The 11,030-nt window shown below is 38.6% G+C and overlaps 1 non-coding gene across 1 annotated transcript; it reads left to right on the forward strand.

Annotated features, from left to right (window-relative positions):
• The first annotated feature begins 10,592 nt into the window (after positions 1-10,592).
• Positions 10,593-10,754, forward strand: LOC114508282. Its single transcript, XR_003685525.1, has one exon. It is a non-coding gene; the product is annotated as a U1 spliceosomal RNA (small nuclear RNA).
• The last annotated feature ends 276 nt before the right edge of the window (positions 10,755-11,030 follow it).

Genomic DNA, 11,030 nt, shown 5'->3' on the forward strand with positions numbered 1-11,030 from the left:
GGATATTTACACAGCTATGAAATCACGGAATGACATGTTTATCAAAATGCATTCCTGTCATTTAGTGACTTATGACCATAACCACTGAAATTGCTAGTTGGTGACTACATGGCAGAATAAATGTAGCCTAATATTTAATTTTTCAAGCATGAAGTTTCTCCTTAAATATTGCTGTCTGCCTGTCGATTATCATTAAGGACCATTCCAGGCCCATCTGAGAAATGGGGATAATAATAAGAGCACCTGCCTCACAGGGTTGTTGTGGGGTTAAGTGAAATCACTCAGTTAAAGCTCCTGGAACTGTGCTGGGTACATAGTAAGTGCTCAATAAATTTTATTTGTTACTATAACTTGATATCCTGTTCATTCTTCTTTATTAAAATAGCTTGTTTCCCTTAAAAAAATTTAAACCCCAAAACTTGAAATTGTCATATACTGCATTTTAAAAGCATTGATTTCAATGGCAAATTTAATGTTATTACTACAAACTAAAAATAATAAAATGGTTGGTGAAAACTGACCAAAAACCAAAGTTTAGCAGTACAAGCATATCTTGAACATAAGTCTAGTCTCAAGTTATCTAGTTTCTAGGCCTTTCATATAAATTGCAGTAATGCTTAGCACCAACAATCAACCTAAGAACAAGACCAATGGGGAAGCCATCCGCGTAGATGCAGCAGCAGGGGTTCCTGCTCCGTTTGCATGGTAGCCTCTATTTTACACTCATGGTACTGGTTCCGGAGCTGGGGCGCATTCCAGTCAATAGCCATGGGGAGGTAGTAGCGTGCAATGGTTAAGGCTCCAGAGTCAAAAGCTCCTTTCTAATCCCAAAGCTTCTGCGCTACTTCGTCTCTCCAAGCCTCAATTTTCCTGTTTGTGAAACAGTACCTACTCAACGGGGTTGGAGTTGGGAGATAATGTATATAAATATCTTAGCTCAGTACTGCAGCAGAGTAAGAAAGCTTTGTAAATATTACTTCAGCATTGTCTCTAACAGACATCTCATCTTGCCTGAACAAATGCTTGCCTAATATCCAAATCTCATCATGACAACTCTTGCAGAAGAGGGTATGCTTATGATGCTCATTTATACAGTTTTCTATGAGTGGGCATGCACAGGCTTAATTTTTTCTTTTAAATAACCAGCCTGCGTATGTGTGCAAAGTATCTCTGAAAAAAGACATTGTGGTGAGGGTACTGTATATCCCCCTGAGCGTTTCAGATGTTAAAAGAGCACATTCAAAAGTACATAAACAAAGTGCGAAACAAACGCTGAAGATATGAACAGACAATTCACAAAAGAGGAACTAAGAAGAGCTAATAAACCCTAAAAGGAGAATCCCTGTTTCAGTGGTTACCTTAGTCAATAATTTTTCATTAACCATCTCTCCTGTTGAGAACAGGTATTTTTGTGTTCTGTTCATGAGCACATAAACTAGAAAAGCAGGTTTGGAAAGCAATGTGGTAGTGTCTTATCAAAACTAAAATGGTGTGTACCTTGTGAGTCAGCCATACCATTTCTCGGTGTGTCCCCTACAGAAACCCTGACATGTGTGAATGTGTGCGTATGTATGTACGTACAAGGATGGGCATCGCGGCATTGTCTGTAACAGCGAAAAACTGGGAGCAAGTTCAACGTCCGCCAATATGGGAATGTTTAAATAATCTGTAGTACATCCATCGCGTGGAATGCTGTGCATCAAATCAAAGAATGAAGGAAGTCTGTGTGTATTGACATTGAAAGATCTTCAAGACATATTCAATGAGAAAAAAGCAAAATTGAGAATAGCAGAGTGGGCCCTGTCTGGGTAGCCCACTTGGCTAGAGTGTCCTCACCACACACAAGGTATCAGGTTCCATCTCTGGTCAGGGCAGATATAAGAAGCAACCACCGAACAGATAAATAAATGGAACAACAAACCAATGTCTCTCTCTCTCTCTCTCTCTCTCCCTTCATCTTTCTCTCCCAAATCAATACATAAAAAAATGTTTCAAAGAATATAGTAGGCTACTATTTATATAAAAGAAAAGTTAAACTTACAAATGTGTTCTGTTTATATATGCACATGTAATTATGTATGTAAATATGTGGTCTAGAAGGACAACCTCAAATTTTTAACAAATGTTTGGGAGAAGAATAACTGAACACTCCTGCTAGTCCATGTAACACCTTTGTGAGAGTTTTTTTAAGGCCCTTTTTTTATCCAGACAATTTACTCTCATCTGCTGGAAAACTATCATTAAAAAATGTACAGCCCTAGCTGGTGTGGCTCAGTGGACTGAGCATCGGCCTGTGAACAGAAAGGTCGTTGGTTCAATTCCCATTCAGAGCACAAGCCTGGGTTGCAGGCCAGGTCCCCAGTTGGAGGCGTGCAAGAGGCAACCCGTTGATGTTTCTCTCTCCCTCTCTTTCTCCCTCCACCTCTCTAAAAATAAATAAATAAATAAAATCTTTTAAAAATAAAAATAAAAAGGTACAAACTTACTACACTATCAATAGTGCCCCTTAGAGTTGTTCAGGATATTACCCACCCAGTCACATTCTGCACCCCCCGAGGACATGCCCTTTAGGTGTACCAGCTGGACTTCTTACAGCGAGACTGAGGTCAAGGTCTACCCTGAGGTCTGTATAAAGTAAATTAACTTGACCACGTGGGTTAACATCAGTTAGTTTCCAGGGTACAAAGGCCAAAGCGATAAAGTTTGGGAGTTATGTTATTGCCAACATCTGAGATTTAATGCCTCAAAGTGCAAGGAAGATGTGAGTAGCAGTAACACTTGGGTACCAGACAGGACGAATTAATTACCTCTCAAACCCTTCCTTTCAGATGGCAGGAATGCAACAGATTCTTCTATAACAAAACATCATTTTTTTCAGCAGTACCAAGCATCTATTCTCTGCTTCTCTTTATGTTTCAAATCCCGTTTTGGAGGCACTGCCCATTGGTAAGGTATTTGCAGCAACTGCTCAACGCAGCTTGGAATGTTTTTGCAATATTAATTCAAATTCCTGTTCAATTTGTCTGTGTGGGATTGACATAACATGGGTGAGATGTGGTACTCTTTTTACTGGCAAATAACTGACATTGAATATTACAACTATGAAAATTTTTGTATGAAAATATTAAATATTTCATTGATTTTTCAAGAAAATCAAGTTTCAAATGACAAATTTGTTTAAATAATTTAATTAACAAATTTTGTGTTTATTAAAGATACTTTTTATTTTTAATAGATGATATTGAATGTTTAAGAAGAATAACTTTTGGAAAGCACCTGAAAGTTTTGATAAAAATATATTCAATTTTTTTCATGTTCACTACAGTTACATCTTATTTTTAATTCTTGAGATCATTACTATTAGTAGAAAACAAATTATGTAAAATCTTGATTATAATGATAAAATTAATGATGATTTAGCTAAAATAAAGTTAAGAAAAATAACTTTATGGAATAAATATGTAATAATAATTTATGAGTTCTGAAAGTATGTTTTTTTTTTGTTCATACCAATATCTCCAGTCCATCAACAAAACTCTCAGACATGCCCAATAATAATTAAAGTTAGCCCTGGCTGTATGGCTCAGTGGATTGAGTGCTGGACTGTGAAGCAAAGGGTTGCTGGTTCAATTCCCAGTCAGGTCACATGTCTGGGTTGTGGCCAGATCCCCAGTTGGGGTATGTACTGAAAGAGGCAACCATGCATTGATGTTTCTGTGCCTCTCTTTCTCCTTCCCTCCTCCTCTCTCTAAAAATAAATACATGAAATCTTTTTTAAAAAATAATTAAGCTTAGTCATTTTTAATATTTACCAAACGCTGATCACATAAAAACATGGCTCTGAACATATTTTTCAATTTTGACATTATGAAGGTAAGCCTGAGCCCTGGCTGGTGTAGCTCAGTGGATTGAGTGCGGGCTGCAAACCAAAGTGTCACAGGTTCGATTCTCAGTCAGGGCACATTCCTGGGTTGCAGGTCACGGCCCCCAGCAACCACACATTGATGTTTCTCTCCTCTCTCTCTCTCCCCCACTCCCTTCCCTCTCTAAAAATAAATAAATAAAATCTTTTAAAAAAAACTAAAAAAAAAAAAGAAGGTAAGCCTGTCAAGGTAGAAGAATAGATTACATTTTATTTAACAGTTTGTCAGCTTGATTTATAACTTGTAAATATTTAATATATGCGTGCATGTCTCCATTTTACTCTTGCCCAAAACCTATAAATGTTAGTGGCACATTTATGGATATATGTATGCATATCCATAAATAAATATGGAAAATAAAATTAATATCATATCATACAGTAAAGTGCAGCATAGGGAATACAGTCAATAGTATTGCAATAGCCATGTGCGGTGCCAGATGGGCACTAGACTTATAGGGGTGATCACTTTCTACGTTACATAAATGCCTAACCACTATGCTGTACATCTGAAACTAATACAATATTGAATGTTAACTGTAATTAAAAGATTTAAACATACATTTTTAAAAACACCACATCACAATACAAAGAAATACAAACTTTTTTAAAAAAGAACAAAAATAAAAAGCATCACATCAAACAGAAATATCATTTCAAAATGCATCGAGACCTAGATGTGAAAGGTAAAACTATTAAGCTTCCAGATGAATATTTAGGGAGATTTTTGCTAAACTTTGAGGTAGAAAAATATTTTTTAATAACAGGGCATAAAACATTAATTATTAAGCAAATTTCAATAAATTGGACTACATTAAAATTAAGAAATTCTGTTCACCAAAGGATGCCATTAAGAGTCAAAAAACTAACCAGAATGAAAGAAGGTACTTGTAATACATAAATCTGACAAAGGACTTGTCTCCAGAATCTATAAACAGCTCCTTGAAATCAAGTTTTTAAAAAATCAGACAACCCACCCTGGCTAGTGTGGCTCAGTGGATTGAGTGCCAGCCTGTGAACCAAAGAGTCACTGGTTCAGTTCCCAGTCAGAGCATATTCCTGGGCTGCAGGCCAGGTTGGGGGTGCACAGGAGGCAACCACACGTTGATGTATCTCTCCCTCTCTTGCTCCCTCCCTTCCCTTCTCTACCAAAATAAATAAAATCTTTTTTTAAACAGACAACCCAGTAGAAAAATGAGCACATTCTTGAGCTCTGAGAAGATAATATTCAAATCAACAATAAATATATAACAACATGGTCACCCTTATTACTTTCCAGTGCATATGGCAGGCAACCAATAGATGTTTCTCTCTCTCTCTCCCTTCCTCTCTCAAATCAATGAAAACATGTCCTCAGGTGAGGAATAAATAAATAAATAAATAAATAAAATGCACATACACTTTGATAGAATAAGTTCACTACCAGGAATACAGCATGGCTCTCACTTATGCAAAGGACTTAGGTCCAGAGTTACTTATTGTAGCATTGTTTACAATCTAGATGTCCCTTACTAAGGGATTGATTAAATAAGGAGATGAATGAGTTAGTTACAAAACTAAAAAAGAATGACTTCCACCCCATATACCAAGGTTGTGCATTTAATCCCAGGTCAGGGCACACAAGAATCAATGAATATGTGCATAAATACGTGGAACAACAAATTGATCTCTCTCTCTCTCCCTTCCTCCCTCTCTCAGATCAATAAATAAAAATTTAAAAAAAATAAATGTAGAACACTGTCTTCTGCCTCCTGTGTCCTTTTAAGGAAATAGATGAATAAGAAAGAATGACTTCCAAGGGGAAATTTTAACCCCTTGGTTAAAAGTTACATAGAGAAAATGTCCCTCTGTGTGTGTATCCCAGTAAGGACATTTGAGAAATGACACTAGTGGACAACCATGAACAAACCACGTGGCCCAACCCTACCACTCAGGGGGCCGCACCAGCTTGGGGATCAGCAGATGACATCTGTGATAGGGAGCAGTGCAAAGCCCTTGCATGGCCTTTGTCTCCAGAGATTTCCACCCCACTGCCACGAAGGGAATTTAGGGCAGTGTAATTAGATTAAGCAAACAGGTTGGGAAGCCAGACCAGCTGGGTTTGAATTCCAGCATGCAAACTTGGGCAACTCATTGAACTTCTCTATGATACAATGTTCTTATCTGAAATATGAGATCATAAATGGAACATATTCAGAGAGTTGTGTGTGGGGGGGGGCGGTTGTGAATGAGTTAATCTACGTAGGAAATTGAGTTCCTGGGACACGGTAACAGCTAAAAAATATATGAGCTATTATTAATATTTTTAGACCTGGAGAGGGAAGAAAAATTCTGGTAATCTTAAGACAAGGACACTAGCTTTTCACTGTGTAAACACTAGTGATCTTCTTCCTTCTTCTCCTCCCTTTACCCTCCTTCCCACGAGCATGATTTTCTTCAGGGGGAAAAATTATTCGACTGAATTAAAAGAAAATCCAGGTCATGGTAGATTTGAATGAACTGCCCAGCTCCACCCCAAGGCCACTCGTGCAGATCACTCATTCACTCATGAGGAGGAGGGCCAGGTTCCCCTCCACAGAACAGCTTAAATTCACCCAAATTCATCTATAGCATCCCTTTTTCGTTAATTCTTCCTTAGAGCACAACATAAATGATTAAATCCGACCTTTCTGTGTTACAATCACATCAGACCACGCTGCCCTGAGATTCACCCCATGACCTGACTTGGACTCGAACTGCCCTGGATGCCGCAGCCCCACCGGCCCAGCCTGCTGCAGACCTGAGCGCTTCTCACCGGGACTCCCTGTCTCTGGGTCCCTCCCTCAACTCCAGCCCGCAGGTGGATGGTGAGGTCCTTCCATGCCCGAAAGTGCATATAGAATTAAGTACTAATTAAAACAAAAATAAAACAACAAATTGAAGGGTTTCTTTTGTTTGTTTGGCTATCTGATTGGCACAGATTAAACAAACAAAGAGAGTCCTGGCTGGTGTGGCTCAGTGGATTGAGCGGCAGTCTGCAAACTGAAAGGCTGCTGGTTTGATTCCCAGTCAGGGCACATGCCTGAATTGCAGGCCAGGTCCCCAATTGCGGGTGTGTGAGAGGCAACCAATGTTTCTCAATCTCTCCCTCTCTTTCTCCCTCCCATTCCCTCTCTCTAAAAATAAATAAATAGAATCTTAAAAATAGAATTAAAAAAGAGAGAAACAAAAATTCTCATACTCTATTGGTCAAGTTAACCATTTTTCTTGAGATAAACTGAGGAATGCATATTAACATGTTTAACATGCATGCCTTTTGCCTCGGCATTTCCCTTTTTGGAAATCTAACTTAAGAAATGAATCCCTGCTCTGACCGGTATGGCTCAGGTTGTTGGGTGTCAACTGAAAGGTCGCTGGTTTGACTCCATTCAGGGCACACACCTGGGTTTCAGCTGGACCCCTGGTCAGCGAGCGTGTGCACAGGAAGCAACCGATGGATGTTTCTTTCTCGCATCAATGTTTCTCTCCATCGCTTTCTCTGTCCCTTCCCCTCTCTCTAAAAATAAGTGAAATCTTTTTTAAAAAGGAGTCCTTTGAAAAACTTATCTGGGGGGTGGAGAAAAATAATCCAGGTATACAAAGATGGTTGTATGAAGATTAAACATAGCTTTATCTTCCTGAGGGCAATTTTTTTCATTGTTTTTAAAGAGAGAGGGAGGGAGAAAGGAAGGGTGAGAGACATATCAATGGGAGAGAGAAGCACCAATGGGTTGCCTCCCATACACAACAGGACCAGGGTCTGAACTCAACCTATTCATGTGCCCTGACTGGGAATTGAACCTGCAGCCCTTTGGTTGGGACAATGCTCCAACCAGCTGGGCCACACTAGCCAGGACCAAATGTAGCTTTAAATGATAATAACAGAGGAGTGGTTAGTTACTTACGGTGTATTATATAATGGAATACTATTTTCCCATTAAAATGATTACATGGATTGATATTTATTGACATGAAAAATATCTATTATATAAGACAATGTTTGGCACATGATACACATTCAATAAATATTTATTGAATGAATAACTGCTTATATTAGGCTTAAAAAATTGTAAAACTGTATATGTTCATATTTTTTATTTTTAAAAAAATGTGTGTATCTCTGTTACACTATACAATATATATACATTAATTTTTATGTATCTCTCCCCCTCTCTGTTCTCTGTCCATCTATCATCTATCTTTGTCTCACTATCTGAAAATATCTTGAAAAAATATTGACAAAACAGTTGAGAGTAGCATTGGAAGAAGCAGAGTTTTTACTTTCTACCGATTGGACTTTGGTACTGCTTCATTTTTTTAAATAATTGATATATATCCATTTTATGATTCATTTACATTTTGAAAAAACATAAACATCTTGTGTGGAATTCACAAATAAATAGGAATTCCTAGGGGTGATAGACGTGTAAATTCCTGAAATCTTTACAAGAATAGTTTGACATTAGTTTTCACAATTCTTGAAAAGGTGCATACCACACGATGCAGTGACCTCACTTGAAGAATTTTATACAAAGGAAGCAAACAATTCCCATTAAAACTCAACCTATTATTATGCCTAATAATAGAAGGTAGTTAAATAAATTGCAATATCCATATGATGGAATGATATGCAGCCAGAAAAATGTGGTTATATTTTTGAGTATTAAGAGAGCACCCCTCACTTTTCCTAGAGCCATTTGCTCTCTCCTGTTCAGTATGTGCTGATCATTATCTCAGTGAAAGAGAAATACATTTTTTAAGACTTACAGGTGAAGAAGATAGTGTTAACAGATGAAAATGAGCTCAGACAGACACTAACTTTCTTTTCCCTCCCCCCACCCCCACCCCACCACCACCCTGGGCAAGCAAAGATAGTGACATTTAATTGGCTGAGATTAATTTCTACTCCTAGATGGAAGGGAACTTGAAAAAATACTAACTTCAATCATACAGACAAATTTAAAAAGTTATAATTCTTCCACAGCCAATTTTGCATCTAATATGATTGATTCTAAGACTTTAAAACATGCATGAAAAAGATTTAAAAATGTATATTCATATAGTGAATTTTTATTTTTTTTTTGCATTTCTTTTACTTTTTAGAATGAATAAGAATCTCATTTTGGAACTGAAAGAAATAGTTCTATTAAGAATGCCTCTGACCACTTTTCCTGCTTTGCTTTTAATAACACATTGTAAATGCTAAGTTCCCACTTCATTCTCACTATGGAGGTATTTAAATGAAGAGCTACTGACTTTGCCAATCTCATCTTTTGACTCTGTATTAAATCCAGTTTTCTTGTGTTTTTGTCCCCATAGAGAGGGCAGAAGTGGGCACAGGAACCTTGCTGTCATGGACATGGATAGGTGACACAAAGTCGGCTTCAAGGTATGTGATGACAAAATATAATTACATAGTCTTGGTGACAAAGTAGTCCTTTTTCAAGAAAAATAAAGTCAGTGAAAGAAAATTGGACAATGGTTTCCGCAGTGTTTTAAGTGACATGGATGTGAGAGGCGATATCTGGTGGTGTGAAGGTCAGAGCTGGAGGTGACACGGAGCCCTGGCCTGAGCTCTCACCGTAGTTCTGTCACTAATGCATTGTCTTGAGATCCTCTGAGCCCATTTCAAAAAGGTCATTTTAAACTGATGACCTGGTGAGGTCTCTCAGTGTTCAGAGCAGTGCCCTCCATCCAGGTAATACTATTTAAGAGCTTTCAAAATCTTTCCGCATGCAAGTTCTCATGTCCTTCTCAGAGCATCATATATTCTGAAAACAACAAGGTGTCTAACTTTCAGATGATTAAATTGAAGAAGTCACAGATTAAAGTCGACAACATCTCTCAGCTGGGCTGTGGGACAACAGAGATCAAAACCCAGCACTCTCAGCCCCTGGAACATGAACTACTACGGGAAAAGCACTCAAGCAGCAAATGTTTGTCAAGTGCTTCCCAGGAGCAGGCACCAGGGCAGGGGCTCATTCTGGTAGTTTTAACTTCCCCCAGCCATGACAGCAGGCTTTTGTAACCTATCTTGGAGGTGACATACCATCGTTTCTACTGTATGCTTTCAGATACACAGACCAAGGCTGATACGATGTGGGAGAGAACTACCTAAGGGCACAAATGCCAGAAGACAGTCCTTGGGGGCTCTCTTGGAAGTCGGCTACCACAGCATCTAAGAGAGAGGGGAAGGGAGGGAGAAAAAGAGGGACAGAAACATAATATATGACTGCCTCTAGAGCGCCCCCTACTGGGAATGTGGCCTGCAATCCAGGCATGTGCCCTGACTGGGAATCGAACAGGCAATCTTTTGGTTTGCAGGCCGGTGCTCAGTCCACTGAGCCACACCAGCCAAGGCCAGTTTCATTTTTAAACAATGAGTGTCTACTCACTTCTGGGAATTGTAAAATTACCCATGGTTGGCCAAGCCACATGTGATTTGTAGACGCATATGTGGCTAGGAGCGTAAATTTCCTTGCTCTCTCAGTATTTAATTTTGCCACCTTTTCTGTTGTGCTTATCTGACATCTAGGCATTGTATACAAGGCACTGTTGGTATTAGTTACTTCATTATAGGTCTCTATTCCCCTGTTGAAGTAACTAACCTTACATAAAATTCCACCAGTTCTTATAAGTTCACTGATGTGTGATACTCACCTGGCAGGGCAGATACCATGATCACAAAGGTAGTTTTCCCAGGGCGAGGCTCACCTATCATACTCTGGGTGTGCTGACCCCTGCAATTTCCCCAGATGTGGGAAACTCAACTGCATAATTTGTGATTGTGGGGACTGAGTTCACGCTCTCCCCTGGGGAAAAAATTACTGGTGTGTGTTTTTACATTAAATGTTTTTCTTCCCCTGAAGGGTTCCAACTCTATTTTAATGACTATGACATCTTTTTTTACAGTCCTTGTTCCACTGTGGGTACAAATTTATATGCCCCAGTGTGTACTGGAGTAGAAATACAGGTACCAACTGGGGACATTTGCATGCATATAAGAATGTAGCTATACAATGTGCTCTTACATTTGCCTATGCCTAAATAAAAAGCTTCTATTAGTTAACCCACAATTTTAAAATATTGT

The sequence above is a fragment of the Phyllostomus discolor genome, chromosome 10, assembly GCF_004126475.2.
Source record: "Phyllostomus discolor isolate MPI-MPIP mPhyDis1 chromosome 10, mPhyDis1.pri.v3, whole genome shotgun sequence".
NCBI classification, from domain to species: Eukaryota; Metazoa; Chordata; class Mammalia; order Chiroptera; family Phyllostomidae; genus Phyllostomus; species Phyllostomus discolor.